The 24,129-nt window shown below is 37.6% G+C and overlaps 1 pseudogene; it reads left to right on the top strand.

Annotated features, from left to right (window-relative positions):
- The window catches only part of LOC113893544, a 170,402-nt pseudogene extending 147,984 nt beyond the window's left edge, over window positions 1–22,418 (top strand).
- Window positions 22,419–24,129: the final 1,711 nt, after the last annotated feature.

Here is a 24,129-nt window from a genome sequence, read left to right as displayed (position 1 = left end):
ACAAGGGATTGAACCTGGGTCCCTGTATTGGAAGGCAGATTCTTAACTACTGGGCCACTAGGGAAGTCCCTATGCTATAATTTTAAATTTTAAGTGCAGTCTGAGTGCAAGATAACCATGATCCTCTAAATTATTAAAAGACATTAATTAAAAAATTTGTTCAGAGAGTAGAATGTACCTTACAAAGAACAACTACCTTCAACACTCCATCAACCAATACCTGCCATCACATCTTTTCCTGCTCTTGTGAGTATAGTAAATCTTCATGTCATTACTTTTTATGCAAAACTATTTTATGATCTTAAATTTCATGTTAATTATTTACATAATGGCCTAACAGTTGAAGAATATTCTGATTGCTCAATTAAAATATTTATCTATCTGCAGACATTTTGGGGGTATCCTGGGTTGGGATGAAATTTATCATAATTTTTCCGGTAAAATTAATGGAAAATGCTTTCTCATATAATAGCTTTTCAGTTACCAGCAGGGTTTTTAGAAACAAATGAAAGTCGTTAAACAAGACACAGGTCCATTATGGAAGCTTGGCTAACAAACCCCAAGATTATTCTCAGTAATGTATGGAGGAGAACAGGGTAGAGGCAGGCAGCCCCATAAGACTTCTTTAACTGCCTAGAGAAGAAACCCTGATGGCTTGGATGAAAGTGGCAGTGATTTGAGTGGTATGATAGTCAGATTCTGGAATATTTTAAAGATAACCTCATCAAGTTGTGCTGTTGAACTAGATATGGAGTGTGGGAGAAAACTGAATCAAAAATAACTTCAAATTCAGAGATATTTATAGCTTACCTCATGCCACATAAAAAATAAACTTGAATTAGAACTAGGATCAAGGTATTTTTTGATGTTTCTTCTGGAGTTCTGTCTATCCTCTCCCATTATCTCCAAGGAGAGCAACTTGTATTTGATGTCTCCAAAGGTGCTAGTGACAAGAGAGCTGGAATCCTTTTTAGTGACTGTGAAAAGAAGGTCTTTTTCAGGGATTTTTGCATAAAGAACTTAAAAATATCTATTCTGGAATATTGAGGACCTGCAGCTGCTTTGAGAATTTGTTCCAAAGCATTCTAAATCCTTAACCAGTTATTATTGAGGTCAGAAGGAGAAAAAAAACAAAAACAAAAACATTGTTTTGATGTTCTTGCAGATTTTTTTGTTTGACTCAAAATAACTGCATTCAACTGGGGAAGTGCATTCAATTGGGAAACACACCAATTTTTTTAGTTCTCAGTGGTACCACCAATTGGCCAAGTTATAAACTCTGAGATCCAGATTCTTTGTCTCTAGTTTGGGTGAGTAGAATTTTTTCAACTAGATATAAATCTTATAGAGCACATAAAGCCTTCCCCAAGAGCTGTCTTCTTTACAATTTCTGAGCTGACAGAAATGTCTCAGACACTTACCTTTAACCTCAAGGTTCTAAAGACAGAAATAGTAATTCCTATTGCTCATAAAACTGGGGAAACCTTTGAATCAGTGGTTCTCTAAATTCCTCTAGTTCTCAAACTTTTATTTGATATTGTTAAATCACTATCGCTGTGTTTATGTCTTAAAACACTTTTTGAAATAGATTAGGTTTTGACCATAATTTTGTAAAAAGGATTTTGAAAATAAGAAAACTAATATTTTTGAGCTTATATTATGTGTCAGGTAGTTTGATAGAATAGATATTTTAAGTATCTAATTATATCCTCACAATAAGTAGGTTGTATTATTTCCTGTTTTACAGATAAGGACACTGAAATTTAAGGAGGCAAAGTCACTTGTCCAAGGTCACACAGTGGTGGAGCTGGGTTTCAAACTCAAGTTTGTTTAACTCACAAATCTTTTCTATTATACCAAACTTATCAGTAATGATAGCAATTTTCATCATTATTATTTTGTTATTAAAAATTCCTGGAAGCTAGGCATTGAATTTATCCTGTTCATTCCTCCAAGGTTCTGCCAAGTATTCCTAAAGCACACTCAATCTTGGCCACAGCAATTGGGCAACAGTCCCTTCCTAACACCCAGATGCTGATGTGTGACATTTTTCCAATATGAAGCAACTGATTGTGTGGGGAAAGGTTAATTTTATTGCAGCTTACAAGACTAAAACAACAACCAAAAAAACTACATTGTATAAAAGTTTTTTTTTAATAAACATAAACATTTTCTACTTGTTTTTTCCATTTTTGGCTAAGAATTGATGATTATCTACTTGTTAAGAAAAATTTCCAAAACTGGAATGAAATATTAATTTAAAAGTGGAATGTGATTTTGTTTTTAGATTTGTTTTTAGTCAATGAGTGTTGACTGCATAGAGGCATGAAAGAGACAAGAGTCAGCTAAGATCCCATTCAGATCAGATCAGATCAGATCAGTCGCTCAGTCGTGTCCGACTCTTTGCGACCCCATGAATAGCAGCACGCCAGGCCTCCCTGTCCATCACCAACTCCCAGAGTTCACTGAAACTCATGTCCATCGAGTCAGTGATGCCATCCAGCCATCTCACCCTCTGTCGTCCCCTTCTCCTCCTGTCCCCAATCCCTCCCAGCATCACAGTCTTTTCCAATGAGTCAACTCTTCGCATGAGGTGGCCAAAGTACTGGAGTTTCAGCTTTAGCATCATTCCTTCCAAAGAAATCCCAGGGCTGATCTCCTTCAGAATGGACTGGTTGGCTCTCCTTGCAGTCCAAGGGACTCTCAAGAGTCTTCTCCAACACCACAGTTCAAAAGCATCAATTCTTCGGCACTCAGCCTTCTTCACAGTCCAACTCTCACATCCATACATGACCACAGGAAAAACCATAGCCTTGACTAGACGAACCTTTGTTGGCAAAGTAATGTCTCTGCTTTTCAATATGCTATCTAGGTTGGTCATAACTTTCCTTCCAAGGAGTAAGCGTCTTTTAATTTCATGGCTGCAGTCACCATCTGTAGTGATTTTGGAGCCCAGAAAAATAAAGTCTGACACTGTTTCCACTGTTTCCCCATCTATTTCCCATAAAGTGATGGGACCGGATGCCATGATCTTTGTTTTCTGAATGTTGAGCATTAAGCCAACTTTTTCACTCTCCACTTTCACTTTCATCAAGAGACTTTTTAGTTCCTCTTCTTCTTTCTGCCATAAGGGTGGTGTCATCTGCATATCTGAGGTTATTGCTATTTCTCCTGGCAATCTTGATTCCAGCTTGTGTTTCTTCCAGTCCAGCGTTTCTCATGATGTACTCTGCGTATAAGTTAAATAAACAGGATGACAATATACAGCCTTGACAAATTCTTTTTCCTATTTGGAACCAGTCTATTGTTCCATGTCCAGTTCTAACTGTTGCTTCCTGACCTGCATACAAATTTCTCAAGAGGCAGATCAGGTGGTCTGGTATTCCCATCTCTTTCAGAATTTTCCACAGTTTATTGTGATCCACACAGTCAAAGGCTTTGGCATAGTCAATCAAGCAGAAATAGATGTTTTTTTGGAACTCTCTTGCTTTTTCCATGATCCAGTGGATGTTGGCAATTTGATCTCTGGTTCCTCTGCCTTTTCTAAAACCAGCTTGAACATCTGGAAGTTCATGGTTCACATATTGCTGAATCCTGGCTTAGAGAATTTTGAGCATCACTTTACTAGGGTGTGAGATGAGTGCAATTGTGCGGTAGTTTGAGCATTCTTTGGCATTGCCTTTCTTTGGGATTGGAATGAAAACTGACCTTTTCCAGTCCTGTGGCCACTGCTGAGTTTTCCAAATTTGCTGGCATATTGAGTGTAGCACTTTCACAGCATCATCTTTCAGGATTTGAAATAGCTCATCTGGAATTCCATCACCTCCACTAGCTTTGTTCATAGTGATGCTTTAAGACATAACAAAATTAAAGTCAGAAAGTTTGTTTTTTTTTTAAAGAAAGTTTGTTTTTGAAAATGGTTTTAGGGGGAAAAAAGCAATGAAAAATGAACCAAAACAAGGTAAAATCAAGGCAAATGGGCACTAAAAAGAGGGGAACTTGTGATAAAAATTGGTCTAGAATTATTGAATATTTATTTGGATAGAGATATTGGGGCCAATTCAAATATTACAGCTAAAGAGAACTTTCCCACATTTTAGAAATAAAGGGTGGGGGGGGGGGGGGCCGGGAAGATATTGCTAAAGGGAAACATGGCACAAGGATTGAAGGACTTTCATCTGTGGTTGACTAAGATTGGAAGTCATATTAATTTTACATTATAATTTGCTATATAATGATAGTTACTTTGGCTGTACAGAGATCCAGTCCATAAAGCCTAGCAATATTATATTTGAAAATTAGTAAACTCTGATTGAAAAGCAAACTTCCCTGATACCTCAGCAGTAAAGAATTTGCTTGTAGTTCAGGAGATGCAGGAGATTTAGGTTTGATCCCGGGGTCAGAAAGATCCCCTGGAGAAGGAAATAGCACAGTCAAAAAGTATTTGAGAGGTAACCTTGTCACTGTTCTGGGCTCAAAAGAATTATTATGTCATAAACCATGGTTAATTCTTCATTTCACCTGGAGAATGAAAAGAATAACTAACCTTCAGTGGTGGCAGTGGACTCTGAGATTGGATACAAACAGGGAGATATGTTCAATTGCAAAACATTCATGAAGGCAGATGTGAAGATCTGCCTCTTTTGAGAACAAGTTAGACATGCATATGGAATGGTTTAGGGAACAGTATTAGAGACCCTGGCAGCCCTTTGAGGCATGATTTCATGGCAGACTGTCCAGAGGACTTGGTCATATTTGTTATTTCTCTTTAATTCTTCATTCCTTCACTGCACCTATTCATTTGCTTTCCCTGAGTCAGAATTTTTTTGGATCCAAGACTTACTTCCAGTCCTTCTTTTGAATTTACTGTTTGATTTTTCTTTTGTTCCCAACTTATGTTAACCCTCAGTGGAGCAAGGGAGAGAGGTGGACAGAAACTGCATCCTAGCACTGAGAATGTTCTTCCAGGCTAAGTGCAAAATAACGAAGAGAAATGCTTCCCTCAAGCTGAGAAACTTCCAGCTCACCGAAGTAGATGTTGGTTATGCATTTGCTCACCAGTGAAATGTTATTCACTGCTTATTAAGAAATAAAGTTGAAACTAAATTACTTGGCACATTAAGACTGAATATAAAAGTAAAGACCAACAGTGGCTGATTACATTGGAACATGTTTCAACATAAAAAGATATTGAGGGTCTTCATTACTTTGAGACTTGAACAAGACTGAATGGTGAAGTTTTTCAATGACTTAATGAAAAAAGGATAAACCTAATCTGCTATGGAAAGAGATGTTAGACATGAAGCAGATTTCCAGCTCTCTAAGAGCTATAAAAGTCATTTGAGATGGAATGCAAACTAGACCCCACCCCTTCAATTATGCAGTTTTGCAAGAAGAATGCAATACTACGGTCACCGAAATAACACCAACACTTCTGGCTTTTAGTTAGTTGTTAGGCAAGATGATTTAGAATGTTAACCATCTCTTTTATTACTTGGCAACTTTGTGGTATCCGATTTAAGCCATGAATAATCCCCTTTGAAAACAAAACATCTCCGGAGGGATAATTAGACTATTACTAAGGACAAACTATCCAACATCAAAAGCATAGACCCTAAGAAGTCACACAACAGGCAGTCATCTCCCCAAATTAAAAGCATACTTAGCATTAGAGGTCACTGAAATAAATAAAGGGACATAAAATAATTACTAACAAGTTTCAGTCAGAGAACTACAGCACAAACTATAAGAAAAAATGACTGACTTCTGCAAAGCAAATATGCTAATTATATTTAGTGTTTGAATTGGTGCTCGGAAGCTTGTCTCCCATTCTCTGATTATGAGTCATTAATCATTCTTGTGAGGCCACTATTATTCCAAGGAATCCTCGATAACAGACTCAAGGATATTGCTGCTAACAGTATTAGAAATGAGGGTGGGGACGTAGTCAATGGAAGGCCCAAATGGTAATAATTACTTTAAGACTACCACCCAAATTATAAGACTATTTTCTATCAAGGTCTAGATATGTGCAAACCCCATAATCAAGTGACCTATTATTAATCACAACACCAAGCCCACATCCATTTTATTCGTCAACTGATGATGATAAAATAAACAGCTCTCCTCATGGCATTTTTAAAGTTGGCTGCTAAGTCATCTATGATGCTTCATTTTTTTAAAAGTTACTAATGAATTATCAGAGTGCAGTCATTTTTAATTGAGTATTTCTAAGTTCATCCTACTCAAGGACCCTTTTATACCATCAGCACTAATTACTTGTGACAATGGAAGATGACCACGAAATAAATACTTTAGATTTCCTAAGGATTTTATTTAAACTACAATCACATACAACCATTTTGGGAATCTGATAGTGCATAAAAACTGATTGAATTTCTTGTTTCTTTGCCTTTTTTCTTCTGCAGGAGATATGAAATTATAGTAAAATCCTCCAAAGTAAGATATTTGAAGAGAAGAGTAAATATAAAATGTTCTGGTCAAGGAAACTAATTGCAACATTTCCTAAAAAGCTATTCAGACAAGATTATAGAAACAAAGGACTGAACAATGATTTCCAGGGAGGAGGGAATGGGGCTGGCTATAAAAGTCCAGTAGGAGGGATATGGTGGTGATAGAATGTTCTGTATCACAATAGTATCAATGCTGTCCTCTGGTTGTGAAATTATACTCGAGTTTTGCATATTGTATTATATGCTCTGTATTGTGCTTTAGAACTACAAGTGAATCTCCGGTCATCTTAAAATAAAAAGTTTAATTTTAGAAAAGCTATTCAACTGAAAATTGTCCTTATAAATTAATTGTTATCCATAATGTTGTTATGAACCTGAAATTGGGTCAACTATTTGAAAAGTAATAAAATTAAAATGTATTCCTCATTCAGTGGAATGCATTTGCTCTACAAAACCTTGGCATATTAAGGCCTAGAAATTTTGTGATCAAGATTTGTTGCACAGCCCCAGCCAATTTTGCTTTCACCCTCTTTGCTTCAGTTCACTTATATAGAAATGACAATAGTGCCTTTCTTAGAGGTCTTTATTTGAGCATTAGAGGAGATAACATAAATCAAATTCTTAAGATAAAACCTGAAATATAGGAAGCAGCAAATAAATGTTATATGTTGGTGGTGGTTATGCAAAGTTGAAGGGTAGAGAATATCCGATGTGTGTATTGACCTTGGTGTATGTGCCAACCCAGATCAACTCAGCCCTGCCAGTTGCTGGTGATGGAACAGGGAAGAGTCAATTTTAACTCTTCCATGATATTAACAGATTATTCTTTGGCCACTTTTGTTATTTTAATCATGTGTAATGGCCTGCCTCAGAGAACCCTGCCCCTTTGCCTGACTATTAAGCTAAAGTACCTTTGTTCAGAGCCCTGTCCACCCTGTCCCTGTAGATGGCAGGGAGGAAGAAAATAACACATCCCTCGGCCTGAGGCTTGCCATTCTAGGAGATATTTGCAAGTTTAATGGTCTTTTACTTTTTACTCCTCACCTCCCCCCATCTCTGATCCATAAAAGAACCTGGCATCCAAATACTGATGAGATGGTTATTTTGAGATGTTAGTTTGCCATCTTCTCAGTCAGCCAGCTTTCCAAATAAAGTATTCTTTGCCTTAACACCTCATGTCTTGAATTCAATGGCCTTTCAAGGGGCAAGCCCAGCAAGCTTGGACTTGGTAACAGTGAGAATGACTCTGGAGATGGCTCATCCCATCCCCCTCAGTCATAAAATTCCTGCCACTCACTGAGAAGCCCCTCACAAGCAACTGTCCTCAGGAGCTGCCTAGAACCACCCATTAACACAAGGCCAAAGTTCAGAGGTGATAATGTTTCTCAGGCTGACCAATAAGACATATGGTACTGGAAATTACCAGCAGATAAGTGGTACACCCCTTCTCCTCCTGTCATGGACCGTTCTGAGATGCCTCTCAATGGCCCCATCAGACAAAAGCAGTCAAGTCAACTGTGCCTTTTGTGATGCTCTGGACAGCATGGGGACAGACTTCTTTCTCTCTCTCTCTTACTCACACACACAAACACACCATCCTCAACTATATCCAGAAATTTCCTGCCATGCCCCTCTGTCTACTGCCCTGTTTCTCCAGGGCCTTGCTCTTTGGGAGTGATTATGGACCTACTCTTCAGCTAGTGATTGACAAAGAAGTTGTCACCATATACAGTTATCAAATGAAGTTAATTTGATTTCATTCTCTGTTCAAAATAGACACAACTAAGAGCCATTTATCTGGAAATTTCCATGCTCTTCATTAATTTTATTTTTAAAATCATTGTTTTCTTATTTTTACTTGTTTAAATGTAGTCTCCAATGCAATTTTATGCAGCTTTAACTTTTTACTAAGCAGTTGGTAGCTGAACATTTGTTAAATAGATGATAGTTTATTTTTCCTATTCCCCTCTAATTCAATTCTTTTATATCAAATTGCCAACATCCATTGGATCATAGAAAAAGCAAGAGAGTTTCAGAAAAACATCTACTTCTGCTTTATTGATTACGCCAAAGCTTTTGACTGTGTGGATCACAACGAACTGTGGAAAATTCTTCAAGAGATGGGAATACCAGACCACCTGACCTGCCTCCTGAGAAATCTGTAAGCAAATCAAGAAGCAATAGTTAGAACTGGACATAAAACAGACTGATTCCAAATCAGAAAAAGGGTACATCAAGTGTGCATATTGTCACTCTGCTTATTTAAGTTATATGAAGATTACATCATGCGAAATACTGGGCTGGATGAAGCACAAGCTGGAATCAAGATTACTAGGAGAAACATCAATAACCTCAGATATGCAGATGATACCACCATTATGGCAGAGAGTGAAGAAGAACTGAAGAGCCTCTTGATGAAAGTGAAAAAAGAGGGTGAAAAAGTTGGCTTGAAACTCAATATTCAGAAAACTAAGATCGTGGCAACCAGTGCCATCACTTCATGGCAAATAGATGGGGAAACAAGGGAAACAATGAGAAACTTTATTTTGGAGGGCTCCAAAATCACTGCAGATGGTGACTGCAGCCATGAAATTATAAGATTCTTGCTCCTAGGAAGGAAAGCTATGATCAATCCAGACAGCATATTAAAAAGCAGAGACATTACTTTGCCAACAAAGGTCCATCTAGTCAAAGCTATGGTTTTTCCAGTAGTCATGTGTGGATGTGAGAGTTGGACTATAAAGAAAGCTGAGTGCAGAAGAATTGATGCTTTTGAACTGTGGCATTGGAGGAGACTTGAGAGTCCCTTGGACTGCAAGGAGATAAAACCAGTCCATACTAAAGGAAATCAATCCTGAATATTCATTGGAAGGGCTGATGCTGAAGCTGAAACTCTAATACTTAATAGCCACCTGATGCAAAGAAATGACTCACTAGAAAAGACCCTGATGCTGGGAAAGATTGAAGACAGGAGAAGGGGAGGACAGAGGATGGAATGGTTGAATGGCATCACTGACTCAATGGACATGAGACTGAGTAAGCTCCAGAAGTTGGTGATGGACAGGGAAGCCTGGCTTGCTGCAATCAATGGGGTCACAAAGAGTCGCACACAACTGAGTGACTGAACTGAACTGATATCGATTTGGCATACTGGACAAAGAAAATTACAAATAAAAGTTTTGGCTTTATGGTTTGTAAGTGACACAAATGACAGATAAGCAGGAAAATTCCTTTACTGAGTAAGTGATTGAAAAGAACATCCTTTGTAATACTAATTATCCATCCTCCACTGTATTTAATGAAGATGTGGCCTGTGTTCATTTTCTTTTCCCACGAAAATGCATTCAGTAAAGCTCAAATCTAGGCAAAGGAAGTGCCCAGATTACAAATTTTGCTCACAAAATTTACCAATAAGGCAATTTGGAGCTTGGATCAAAATGATGTTGGAAAATTATGATTAGATATTCAGATAAGCTCAAAAATTGTACTTAGTTTATGTGTCTAAAATATGTGTGTGTTGACCATTTTTTTTTTAACCAGAGGTAACTACAAGTTAGAACACTCTTTCTGTGGGAGTTAAAGTCCCTGTGCCAAGCTGGGACGCCAGGAATCCTTTGCCCGGGGCTCAGGCAGCAGATCCCCAACACTCCCGCTGTAAGCTCTGCAGTAGCAGAGCAAGTATTGGGGTTTGAAAATTGGAAGCTTACCCCCCAAACTTGCTAACTCTCTGAAGCTGCATAATTGCATAATAGAAGTTATCTCTGAGTCTTCTATAGGCCTAGCTCTCTTTTTCTTTTTTACAAAAGAATAAAGCTATTCTACCAGAGGTTTTCAATTCAAATCTAGAAACAGCCACATATCCCATGGTAGGTTTAAAAAAAATAGGTCAGTAAATGCGTAGCACCTGTTCATTTGAATTTTCTATTAATTTGTAGCCCATTATTTTCAGAATGGTTTAAAGCTTCTCATGATTCACTTCAACACAGCAGGATAACCTATGTATTTAAAATCAAGAAAAAATGGGCAAAAGAAAAATAGGATAAAGGAGTTTAGTGGGACAAGGAATTTCATTAGTGTATATTATCTGAGGTTATGAAATCTTTTATGATTGCTAGAGTTGGGCCACTGTCTATAAGCTTGCTATCAGCCAGCAGAAAAAAGAAATTTGATCAATTGTGTGATTCACAATGTCCACAACACACAAAAACAAGCAAACAACAACAAACAACAACAACAACAACAAAAACCTACACACTTAGGGCGTGCAACCAATCCTGGTGCTAAAACTTAAGAGAAATTTTTGTTCAATATGTGGAGTGAAAACTTTGTGTTAATATAGTCCACATTCTTATTTTGCTGCAGTGAATTTTGTAAGATTGTCTCTGTTATATTCAATACCATGCATTCTAAGATGTGTTATTCCAAGATTGGCTTGGCCAAGGCAGAGAGCTGTGAGTTTCTTGATGATGGGATTGATGTTTTCCAGGATGTTCTCCACAAATATTATTTATTTCAGCTGAGCTTTCAAAGGTATTCATATTGCAATTAGCATAAAAAACAGCTGTTTTTCATTGTTAGTTGAGGCAAACTGAGAAACAAATCAAGTAGAAATCCCAATGGAGTAGAAGACTGCCATTGAGCCACTTTATGGTGAGTTAAGGAATAACTTCCCTGGTGGCTCAGAGGGTAAAGCGTCTGCCTACAATGCGAGAGACCCAGATTCAATCCCTGGGTCAGGAAGATCCCCTGGAGGAGGAAATGGCAACCCACTCCAGTACTCTTGGCTGGAAAATCTCATGGACGGGGGAGCCTGGTAGGATACAGTCCATGGGGTCGCAAAGAGTCGGACACGACTGAGCAACTACACTTCATTTCACTTCAAGGGATAACTGGGCAGGATAAGATTACCCTTAGAAAGTCATGTCTGAATCATTTTAACAGTAACAACAAGAGGGCACACTGGACTCCATGAAGTATTACTACAGTATTTTTAAACAGGAAATATGTAAAAATCATATATTCCCAAAAGTGCAACTTAAAATCTCTATGTATAGACAGTGGGGGATTATCTTTGGCATTTTATCCTGAATCTTAATGAAAATATTTATGAAATGTGCTACTTGTCTCCAGCAATATTCAACAGAATGCATAACACATTTTAAACTTGTAGGTTAATTTTTAGGAAACTTGTAAAGGAAACTTATAATAGTAAAATTGATCTCAAAGATTGCTGAGATTTCTTTCTTTATTTGTACTGTAAACTATGAACATACAATGATAGACGCAGATGTAGATGGTTTGGGACATAGAATGGAAGAGGTGCCAATCCTAGTAGAAGTCACAAGATATGTAAACATTCCTGATATTATTTTGTTTATCAATTTAACCTCTTTCTTGATAAACAAAGGTTGGATCCAAGTATCTGTGGTATGTTAAAGACAGCCAAAAATTATTCGCTTTTCCTCCCACTGAGAGGTAGAATCTAACAATCTTTCCTTTGACTCTCAGCCAACCTTTGCTATTTAGCTGATGAAAAAAATGCAATGGATGTGAATCTTACAGCTTCTGCCTTGGTATTTTGTAGCACTTGCTTTTAAAGTTCTGAGCTGCCTGTAGGTCTAACTATCCTGAGACTGACCTGCTGTGAGGTAGTCCAAGCCAGCCACATGGAGAGAGAAAGCAATGCTAACCAATCTGCAGTGTTCCAGCCACCTTGGTACAGGAGCCACATGTGTAAATGAGCTTCTTTTGTACTCTCCAGATCAGGTCTCTCTGGCTCCAGTTGATGCTATGTGGAAAAACAGAACCATTCAGTTGAACCCTGTCTGGATTTCTAGCTCACAAAAATCACATGATGTAATAAAATAGTTCCCTGTCTGGCTTACTTTGTATGATAGTATACTAGTATACTTACTAAGTATGATAATTTCTAGGTACCTCCATGTTACTGCAAATGGTATTATTTTATTCTTTCTATGGCTGAATAATATACCACTGTATATATGTACCATATCTTCTTTATCCATTCCTTTGTCAATAGACATCTAGGTTGCCTCCATGTCTTGGCTATTGTAAATAGTGCTGCAATAAACAATGTATCTTTTCAGATTATGGTTTTGTCCAGATATATGCCCAAGAATGGCATTGTAGGATCATATGGTAGCTCTAGATTTAGTTGTTTTTGTTTTTTTTTGAAAGTCTCACAAAGCTAATTTATTTTTTTTTCTGGATTTAATTTTATTTTATTTTTAAACTTTACATAATTGTATTAGTTTTGCCAAATATCAAACCTCGGTATTATTCTCCATAGTGGCTGTACCTATTTAAATTTCTACCAATAGTGTAGGAGGGTTCCTTTTTCTTCACATCCTCTCCAGCATTTATTATTTGCAGACTTTGATGATGGCCATTCTGACTGGTGTAAGGTCTTAGCTCATTATACTTTTGATTTGCATTTTGCTAGCTGGAAAAGATTGAGGGCAGGAGGAGAAGGGGATGACAGAGGATGAGATGGATGGATGGCATCACCGACTCGATGGACATGAGTTTGGGTAAACTCCAGGTGTTGGTGATGGACAGAGAGGCCTGGCGTGCTGTGGTCCATGCTGTCGCAAAGAGTTGGACATGACTGAGTGACCGAACTGAACTGAACTGAAAAATTAGTGATCCTGAGCATCTTTTCAACCTTTTGGCTATCTGATGTCTTCTTTGGAGTAAACTGTATATTTAGATCTTCCACCTATTCTTTAGTTGTGTGTGTGTTTTTTTAATTGAGCTATATGAGCTGTTTGTATATTTTGGAGCTTAATCCCTTGTCAGTTGCTTCATTTGTAAATATTTTCTCACATTCTGTACGTTGTCTTTTTGTTTTGTTTATGGTTTCCTTTGCTATGCAAAGACTTTTAAGTGTATCATATGATATTGCTTATATGTGAAATTTAAAAAAATGATACAAATAAACTGATTTATAAAACAGAAATAGACTCACTGACATAGAAAACCAACTTATGGTTGCCAAAGAAGAAAAGTAGGGAGAGGGATAAACTATAAGTCTGGCATTAACACATGTGATGCTGAAGCTGAAGCTCCAATACTTTAGCCAATTGATGTGAAGAACCAACTCACTGGAGAAGATCTTGATGCTGGAAAAGAGTGAGGGCAGGAGGAGAAGGGAGTGACAGTGGATGAGATGGTTGTATGGCATCACCAACTTGATGGACATGAGTTTGAGCAAGCTCAGGAGTTGGTAATGGACAGGAAAGCCTGGCATGCAGCAGTTCATGGGGTATCAAAGAATCAGACATGACTTAGTGACTGAACAACAACAACACTACTATATATAAAATAGATAACCAACAAGGACCTACTATACAGCATAGGGAAATATACTCAATATTGTATAATAACCTATAAGGAAAAATAATATAGAAATGAATATATATATATATATATAAAACACTAAATCACTGTGCTATGCACCTGAAACTGATATGATATTGTAAATCAACTATACTTCAATTATAAAATAGAAATTATTTAAACATTTTTAATTAAAAAATCAAAAATAAAATGACATATTTTAAACTACCAAGTTTGACATATTTTAAGCTACTGTGTTTCTAACAAGGAAAGATAATTGGAACATCTGAACTACTTTACAATGTGACAGCTTTCCTATTCCATGGATCAGTTTATTATTCACTTGCACAATAAAAACTTCTTCAACACTATGAATATGTTAGGAAGCTTGCTGGAGACAGGGATGCAAAGTTGGGCCTGACATCATTCTCATCCTCAGGTATCCTCTCTGGTGGGGGAGACAGACAGCGAAGTTAATAGTTATGGTTTAAAGATATAAACAGGGCCACAACTCTAAGGGTACATTTGCATTGAAGCCTCTGCAAGTGATGCCCACTGTGTTTGAATGCACATAACTCTTCAAAAGGCCATAGTGTAAATTGTTCCCTAATGTTGGATAGCATGGAAGCTCTGGGGATAAGCACTAGGCTAGACGTATGCATAGAATGCTGGAGTAGCACAGAAGAGAGAAGGAGAACGATGGACTCACCAGGAGCTTTTTTATTTTTGCTTTTAAGACATAGAGAATTAATGAGCCCCGTGAAATATTACTGATATTGCTAATGTAGTTTAGGAATGGCAATATTTATCCTAATGTGTATAACACAGCTGGGCTTAAACCCTAAATGTTTGTGTGTGTGTTTAGTTGCTCAGTTGTGTCTAGCTCTGTGACCCCATGGATTGTAGCCTGCTAGGCTCCTCTGCCCATGGAATTTTTCAGGCAAGAATACTGGAGTGGTTTGCCATTTCCTACTCCAGGGGATCTTCCCAACCCAGGGACTGAACCCAAGTCTCTTACATCTCCTGCATGGGCAGACAGGTTCTTTCCCACTAGCACTACCTGAGAAAGTTGGGAATATCCCCTGGAGAAGGGATTGGCAACCCACTCTGGGATACTTGGGACTTCCCTGGGTGCTCAGATGGTAGAGAATCTGCCTGAAATGTGAGAGACCCGGGTTCAATCTCTGGGAGTAAAGATCCCCTGGAGAAGGGAATGGCAACCCACTCTAGTATTAAAAACACTTAATTTAGGTTATTACTATACATACATTTTCATATCCACCTTAACACACATATAAACTTCTATCAAGTATTAAAATAACAGAACTTAAAAATTTGTTTGAAAAAACATATTGAAAAAATAAAATACTTTCATAGCTGTTGTACTGTGATTTCTTTTTTTTTTCTAATTTTATTTTATTTTTAAACTTTACATAATTGTATTAGTTTTGCCAAATAGCAAAATGAATCCGCCACAGGTATACATGTGTTCCCCATCCCGAACCGTCCTCCCTCCTCCCTCCCCATACCATCCCCCTGGGCCGTCCCAGTACACCAGCCCCAAGCATCCAGCATCGTGCTTTGAACCTGGACTGGCAACTCGTTTCCCACACGATATTTTACATGTTTCATTGCCATTCTCCCAAATCTTCCCACCCTCTCCCTCTCCCACAGAGTCCATAAGACTGTTCTATACATCAGTGTCTCTTTTGCTGTCTCGTACACAGGGTTATTGTTACCATCTTTCTAAATTCCATATATATGCGTTAGTATACTGTATTTATGTTTTTCCTTCTGGCTTACTTCACTCTGTATAATAGGCTCCAGTTTCATCCACCTCATTAGAACTGATTCAAATGTATTCTTTTTAATGGCTGAGTAATACTCCATTGTGTATATGTACCACAGCTTTCTTATCCATTCATCTGCTGATGGACATCTAGGTTGCTTCCATGTCTTGGCTATTATAAACAGTGCTGCGATGAACATTGGGGTACACGTGTCTCTTTCCCTTCTGGTTTCCTCAGTGTGTATGCCCAGCAGTGGGGTTGCTGGATCATAAGGCAGTTCTATTTCCAGTTTTTTAAGGAATCTCCACAGTGTTCTCCATAGTGGCTGTACTAGTTTGCATTCCCACCAACAGTGTAAGAGGGTTCCCTTTTGTCCACACCCTCTCCAGCATTTATTATTTGTAGACTTTTGGATCGCAGCCATTCTGACTGGTGTGAAATGGTACCTGTACTGTGATTTCAACTAATCATTCTTAGTGGAAATATACTGAAAATAGGCAAAATATTACATCACACTAAATTGTGGAGAAAACACACAAAAACTTAAAGAGGTCAATATCAGTTTGAATTTTGACAGATGAAAACAACAATTCAACAGACTCAACAAGAGAGCTAAATTATTATCTGTCTGGTCAGAGCCTAGTTATTTCCAATCAGTTCATACAACATAGTCTTGTTTATCTCTTTTCTTTTTCAATGAACATCATGGGGGAGGGAGGGGATAGGCAAAAGATAACCTGCATACCTATTCAGTACATAAGGGCTACATGAATTGGAAAATCCACTCTTACATGACAAATCACAGATTCAACTATCTAATTTATGATGCTTTGATAGAGCAAGTCTTATGTTAGGGTTTTTACCAGTTGAGCCATAAAAGGGAAACAGGACTGGATTCTTCAATGCAGTGGTCAGTTTTTCATTGTAAATGAACAAGTACATAGCTCTAGGAACTAAGTATACAAGTTTATTCAAATATCTTAATATAACTTGAAAACAAAAATATCTGAAGTAGATTGTACAGTGAGAGACTTTATCTTTCTGGGCTCTAAAATCACTGCAGATGGTGACTGAAGCCATGAAATTACGACGCTTGCTCCTTGGAAGAAAAGCTTTGACCAACCTTAGTTCAGTTCAGTTCACTCACTCAGTCACGTCCAATTCTTTGTGACCCCATGGACAACAGCATGCCAGATCTCCCTGTCCATCACCAATTCCCAGAGTTTACTCAAACTCATGTCCTTTGAGTCCGTGATGCCATCCAACCATCTCATTCTCTGTCATCCCCTTCTCCTCCTGCCCTCAATCTTTCCCAGCATCAGGGTCTTTTCCAATGAGTCAGTTCTTCACATCAGGTGGTGAAAGTATTGGAATTTCAGCTTCAGCATCAAGTCCTTCTAATGAATATTCAGGACTTATTTCCTTTAGAATGGACTGGTTTGATCTCCTTGCAGTCCAAGGGACTCTCAAGAGTCTCCTCCAATGCCACAGTTCAAAAGCATCAATTCTTCAGTGCTCAGCTTTCTTTATAGTCCAACTCTCATATCCATACATAACTACTGGAAAAACCATAGCTTTGAGGAAATGGATCTTTGTTGACAAATTAATGTCTCTGCTTTTTAATATTCTGTCTAGGTTGGTCATAACTTTCCTTCCAAGGAGTAAGCATCTTTTAATTTCATGGCTACAGTCACCAGCTCCAGTGATTTTGGAGCCCCCAAAATAAAGTCTCTCACTGTTTCCATCGTTTCCCCATCTATTTGCCATGAAGTGATGGGACTAGATGCCATGATCTTAGTTTTCTGAATGCTAAGTTTTAAGCCAACTTTGTCACTCTCCTCTTTCACTTTCCTCAAGAGGCTCTTCAGTTCCTCTTCACTTTCTGCTGTAAGGGTGTTGTCATCTGCATATCTGAGGTTATTGATATTTCTTCTGGTAATCTTGATTCCAGCTTGTGCATCATCCAGCCCAGCATATCTTGTGACATACTCTGCATATGAGTTAAATAAGCAGGGTGACAATATACAGCCTTGACATACTCCTTTCCCGATTTGTAACCAGCCTGTTGTTCCATGTCCAGTTCTAACTGTTGCTTCTTGACCTGCATACAGATTTCTCAGGACGCAGATCAGGTGGTCTGGTATTCCCAAACTTGAAGAATTTTCCAAAGTTTGTTGTGACTCTATAAAGAATGAAGATGTGGAACCAAAGCAAAAACAACACTCAGGTGCGGATATGACTGATGATAGAAGCAAGGTCTAATGCTGTAAAGAGCAATATTGGACAGGAATCTGGAATGGTAGGTCCATGAATCAAGGCAAATTCAAAGTGGTCAAACAAGAGATGGCAAGAGTGAAGATCAACATTTTGGGAATCAGCAAATTAAAATGGACTGGAATGGGTGAATTTAACTCATATGACCATTATATCTACGACTGTGGGCAAGAATCCCTTAGAAGAAATGGAGTAGCCATTGTAGTCAACAAAAGAGTCCAATGCAGTACTTGGATGCAACCTCAAAAACAACAGGTTGATCTCCATTCATTTCCAAGGCAAACTATTCAGTATCACAATAATCCAAGTCTATGCCCTGATCAGTAATGCTGAAAAAGCTGAAGTTGAAAGATTCTATGAAGGTCTACAAGATTTCTAGAACTAACACCCCCAAAAATGTCGTTTTCATTAGAGGGGACTGGAATGTAAAAGTAAGAAGTCAAGAAACACCTGGAGTAACAGGCAAATTTGGCCTTGGAATACGAAATGAAGCAGGGCAAAGGCTAATAGAGCTTTGCCAAGAGAACGCACTGGTCATAGCAAACACCCTCTTCCAACAACACAGGAGAAGACTCTACACATGGACATCACCAGATGGTCAATACCAAAATCAGATTGATTATATTCTTTGCAGCCAAAGGTGGAGAAGCTCTATACAGTCAGCAAAAACAAGACCAGGAGCTGACTGTGGCTCAGATCATGAACTTCTTATTGCCAAATTCAGACTTAAATTGAAGAAAGTAGGGAAAACCACTAGACCATTCAGGTATGACCTAAATCAAATCCCTTATAACTATACAGTGGAAGTGAGAAATAGATTTAAGGGACTAGATCTGATAGAGTGCCTGATGAACTATGGACAGAGGTTCGTGACATTGTACAGGAGACAGGGATCAAGACCATCACTAAGAAAAAGAAACACAAAAAGGCAAAATTGTCTAAGGAGGCCTTACAAATAGCTGTGAAAAGAAGAGAAGTGAAAAGCAAAGGAGGAAAGGAAAGATATACCCATTTGAATTCAGAGTTCCAAAGAATAGCAAGGAGAGATAAGAAAGCCTTCCTCAGTGATCAGTGCAAAGAAATAGAGGAAAACAATAGAATGGGAAAGACTAGAGATCTCTTCAAGAAAACTAGAGATACCAAGGGAACATTTCATTCAAAGATGGGCACAATAAGGGAAAGAAATCATATAGTCCTAACAGAATAAGAAAATATTAAGAAGAGGTGGCAAGAAAACTTTGAACTATACAAAAAAGAATTTTATGACCCAGATAATCATGATGGTGTGATCATTCACCTAGAGCCAGACATCCTGGAATGTGAAGTCAAGTGGGCCTTAGGAATCATCGCTACAATCAAAGGTAGTGGAGGTGATGGAATTCCAGTTGAACTATTTTAAATCCTAAAAGATGATGTTGTGAAAGTGCTGCACTCAATATGACAGCAAATTTGGAAAACTCAGCAGTGGCCACAGGACTGGAAAAGGTCAGTTTTCATTCCAATCCCAAAGAAAGGCAATGCCAAAGAATGCTCAGACTACTGCACAATTGCACTCATATCGCACGCTAATAAAGTAATGCTCAAAATTCTCCAAGCCAGGCTTCAACAGTACATGAACCGTGAGCTTCCAGATGTTCAAGCTGAATTTAGAAAAGGCAGAAGAACAGAGATCAAATTGCCAACATCCATAGAATCATTGAGAAAGCAAGAGAGTTCCAAAAAAACATCTACTTCTGCTTTATCTACTACGCCAAAGCCTTTGTCTGTGTGGATGACAACGAACTGATCATCCTAGACAGCATATTACAAAGCAGAGAAATTACTTTGCCAACAAAGTTCTGTCTAGTCAAAGCTATGGTTTTTCCAGTAGTCATGTATGGATGTGAGAGTTGGAGTATAAAGAAAGCTGAGTGCTGAAGAATTGATGCTTTTGAATTGTGATATTGGAGAAGACCCTTGAGAGTCCCTTTGGCTGCAAGAAGATCAAACCAGTCCAACCTAAAGGAAATCAGTCCTGAATATTCTTTGGAAGGATTGATACTGAAGCTGAAACTCCAATACTTTCGCCACCTGATGTGAAGAACTGACTGACTGGAAAAGACCTTGATGCTGGAAAAGATTGAAGGCGGTGGGAGAAGGGGATGACAGAGAATGAGATTGTTGGATGGCATCACCAACTCAATGGACATGAGTCAAGGCAAACTCCAGATGCTGGTGAAGGACAGGGAAATGTCATGTTCTGCAGTCCATGGGGTCACAAAGAGTCAGACATGACTGAGCGACTGGACTGACTGACTGTAATAGTTTTCCTTGTGATTATATTCATTTCAGTATTACTTTAATTTTAAATGGTTAAACAAAGTATATTTGCAAATATGAAAGAAGTTTCTTGGTCACATGCTAAGGAAGACAAGAAATTCCTATCTTTCCTATTTTTTGTTTTTTGAGAAGAACGGTTTATTCAGTTTTTGTTTCAAGGCAAGTGTTTATTTTGGTTAGCATAATTTTTTTTTTGGTACAGTCAGTGCTATTAATTTATACTATCTCTATACAATTTGGGGGATTTTATTTGTTATTTGTTTTTTTTAATTTTTTATACAAGTTTGAAAGATTATTTTCCATTTACAGTTATTACAAAATTTTGGCCGTATTCCCTCTGTTATACAATACTTGAGCCTGTCTTAAATGTTATCCTTTTACCTCTCATTCCCTCCTCCCCATATTTCTCCTCCCCCTCTACTGATAGCCACTAATTTATACTTTGTATCTGTGAGTCTGCTTCTTTTTTGTTATACATCCTAGCTTGTTGCATATTTTACGTTCCATATATGTCATATTATACATTTGTCTTTCTATGTCTGACTCATTTCACTTAGCATAATACTTTCCAAGTTCATCCATGTTATTGCAAGTGGCAAAATTTCATTCCTTTTAATAGCTGAGTAGTATTCCATTGTGTATGTATGTGTACATATATATATATATGTAAAAGTGAAAGCAAACTCACTCAGTCGTGTCTGACTCTTTGTGATCCCATGGACTACAGCCTACCACACTCCTCCGTCCATGGGATTTTCCAGACAAGAGCACTGAAGCGGGTTGCCATTTCCTTCTCACACACACACATATATATAAATACATTTTCACATCTTCTTTATCCATTCACCTGCTGTTGGACTGTTAGTTTGCTTCTATATCTTGACAATTGTAAATAATTCTGCTATGACATTGGGGTTCAGGTTTTTTTTTTAATACAGAAAAGAATTTTAATTGATTCATCATAAAGGCATCGAGCAAAATAATGTTAATGAAGTTTTAAAATAAAATATTTCAGACAATTTTTAAACACAGCAGTACAGAAACTAGCATTAAAATGTTTGGAAAATTTACACACATTTTAACACTTTCACAGTCTTTTGAGAAACCAAACTTTAAAATTTTAGAACTATTAACTTAAAGGCAAATAAAAGAATGTAGAGGAACAGATTCTACAGAGTTATGACCTGGACACTACTTCCCTAGAGTCTTACTGCCAGAGTGAAGCTACATGACTTTATAATAATAAAAAAAAGCTGAATAATTCTGTTTTTCAAAGTATCCATGAATTATATTAGAAAAATGTATCCATATTTAGGTATATTTACATAAAGTCATCATGTTCTGTGGCCCATCAGCCTAGACATATTTATTAACCTTGGTTCTGTTAAATTTTAAATCTGTTAGGTTTAAAATTTACTACTTTTAAAACTACTACTTAGTAGTTACATCTACTAACTTCTTAAAACAAGTCAACATACAGAAGAGTACTAATACCAGAGATTCAAACAAAGAAACAAAAGACCAGCTCATCATTGATGCAGGTCAGAAACATTTCGGAGCCACCATGTGTAAGTCCTGTGGCATGATCTACGCTGCTTCCAACCCCGAGGACGAACTGCAGCATGTTCAGCATCACCACCGATTTGTGGAGGGAATCAAATATACAGGCTGGAAAAAAGAACGTGTTGTAGCAGAGTTTTGGAATGGGAAAATAGTGTTGGTCCTGAAACGTGACCCGAGTTATGCTATCAGAAAGGTTGAAGATGTCCAGGAACTTGTTGATAATGAATTGGGCTTCCAGCAAGTTGTTCCCAAATATCCAAACAAAACCAAAACCTTGCTCTTTATCTCTGATGAAAAGAAAGTAGTTGGGTGTTTAATTGCAGAGCCCATCAAACAGGCCTTCCGTGTCCTGTCTGAACCAACTGGCCCAGAAACCCCAAGCTCTAAAGAATGTCAGAGGGCTTGGCAATGTTCAGATGTACCAGAACCTGCAGTGTGTGGGATAAGTAGAATCTGGGTCTTCAGACTGAAAAGAAGAAAGCGCATTGCACGACGACTGGTAGACACGCTCAGGAATTGCTTCATGTTTGGCTGTTTTCTCAGCACTAATGAAATAGCATTTTCTGACCCAACACCAGATGGCAAGTTATTTGCAACCAACTACACACCTAATTTCCTTGTATACAATTTTAATAATTGAAATCAATTTCAACTATAGAACAGTTACTGTGTGAATGAGTTCTGACAGCCTATTATCATAAAATACAAACTATTTAACAAATAGCAAGTATCTAGGGATACAAAGAAAGGAAAAATCTTTAATGTATACTGAATAGCACTCTGAATCCTTAATTATGAAACTTTGTAGCTATAGCTGGCAAATTATTTCTCTTCTGTGTAAGAACATTGGTTTTTCACAGAAATTTGACCAGTTATTTATAAAGTAAACTTTGAGGCCAGAATTACTTCATGCCTGATCAGAAAGTTTAAAGATAGGCAAATTTCCATCCCCATTTTTTAAAAGTAACTCCTGATTTCATACACAAAATTCTCATTTTATAGGTACTTGGCTGTAGCAACTCAGTTTGAGTATAGTTAAAGTATTCTGAATTCCCAATTTGTACCGGGGACAGATGTCCTTTTGTATAGAACAGAATTTATAGCTAAATACTTTTCATTTTAAAAATCATTATTCAGAAAGCACACTTCAGAAATAATTAAACTTTGTAATTGCACTATTGTCATTAATTTTTGGTGTTTGTGCTACTTTTCTTTAGTGAACTTATTACTGGTGATTGGTGTCTAACAAAATGGATACCCATTTGGATTAGATGATTCATATGGGGTTCAGGTATTAATATTTTTTGATTTTAGTCTTTTTTTTTTAAGAAATATACTGAGGATCTGGAATGCTGGGTCATATTGTAGTTCTAGGTTTGTTTTTTTTTTTGAGAACCTTCATAGTGTTTCCACAGTGGCTTGCACCAACTTACATTCTTACCAGCAGTGTACAAATGTTCCCTTTTCTTCATTTCTTTGCCAACATTTGTTATTTATGATCTTTTTGATGTCAGCCATTCTGACAGCTTAGTTGATATCTCATGGTGGTTTTGATTTCCATTTCCCTGATGATTAGCAATGTTGAGCATCTTTTCATATGCCTGTTGGCCATCTGAGTTTCCTCTTTGGAAAAACAGTTCTTCTGGCCATTTTTTGCTCAGTAATGGGACTATCAACAAAATGAAAAGACAATCTACTGAATGGAAGAAAATATTTGCAAATAATATGACTGAAAGTTATTAATATTCGACATATGTAAAGAGCTCATACAACTCAACATCAAAAAAACAAACTGACTAAAAGGCAGAAAAAAATGTTTTTCATATTTTGAGTAAAGCAATCTTCCCTTAAGTCTTTTTCCTTAAAGTGAGTTGTTAATGCTCATACTATATGGAGGAGCAGTAGTTATGCCAGCTGTCTATCTTATTCTACTGCTTAATTATTAGGGTCAACAATGGTTCATATTAAAATGTATTCTGTGTGTATAATATTGCCATTATATTTATATTTTTCTCCAATTACCTCTCCTTTCATCTCAAAACACTAGCTATCCTATTCCAGTTTGTGGTCCTACACAGAGACCAGCAATTTCAGAGCCCAGAGATTGGTACAGGGTATGGGTTTAACAGCACTGCTTAAATAAAATGAATGAATGCATGTTGTAGTTTCACTGACACATTGGAAAACTTGGCATCAGAAAATAAATGAGTGAAGATTAAATCCTGTTGTTAGGGTATAAGATTATGCCTCTTGTTGTTCAGTCACCCGGTCACGTCCAACTCTGTGCAGCCCCACGGAATACAGCACACCAGGCCGCTCTGTCCCTCACCATCTCCCAAAGTTTGCCCAGG

Source organism: Bos indicus x Bos taurus, chromosome 5 (assembly GCF_003369695.1).
Source record: "Bos indicus x Bos taurus breed Angus x Brahman F1 hybrid chromosome 5, Bos_hybrid_MaternalHap_v2.0, whole genome shotgun sequence".
Classification (NCBI taxonomy): Eukaryota; Metazoa; Chordata; class Mammalia; order Artiodactyla; family Bovidae; genus Bos; species Bos indicus x Bos taurus.
The sequence above is the reverse complement of the archived record's forward strand: the minus strand, read 5'-3'. Positions and strand labels throughout refer to the sequence as shown.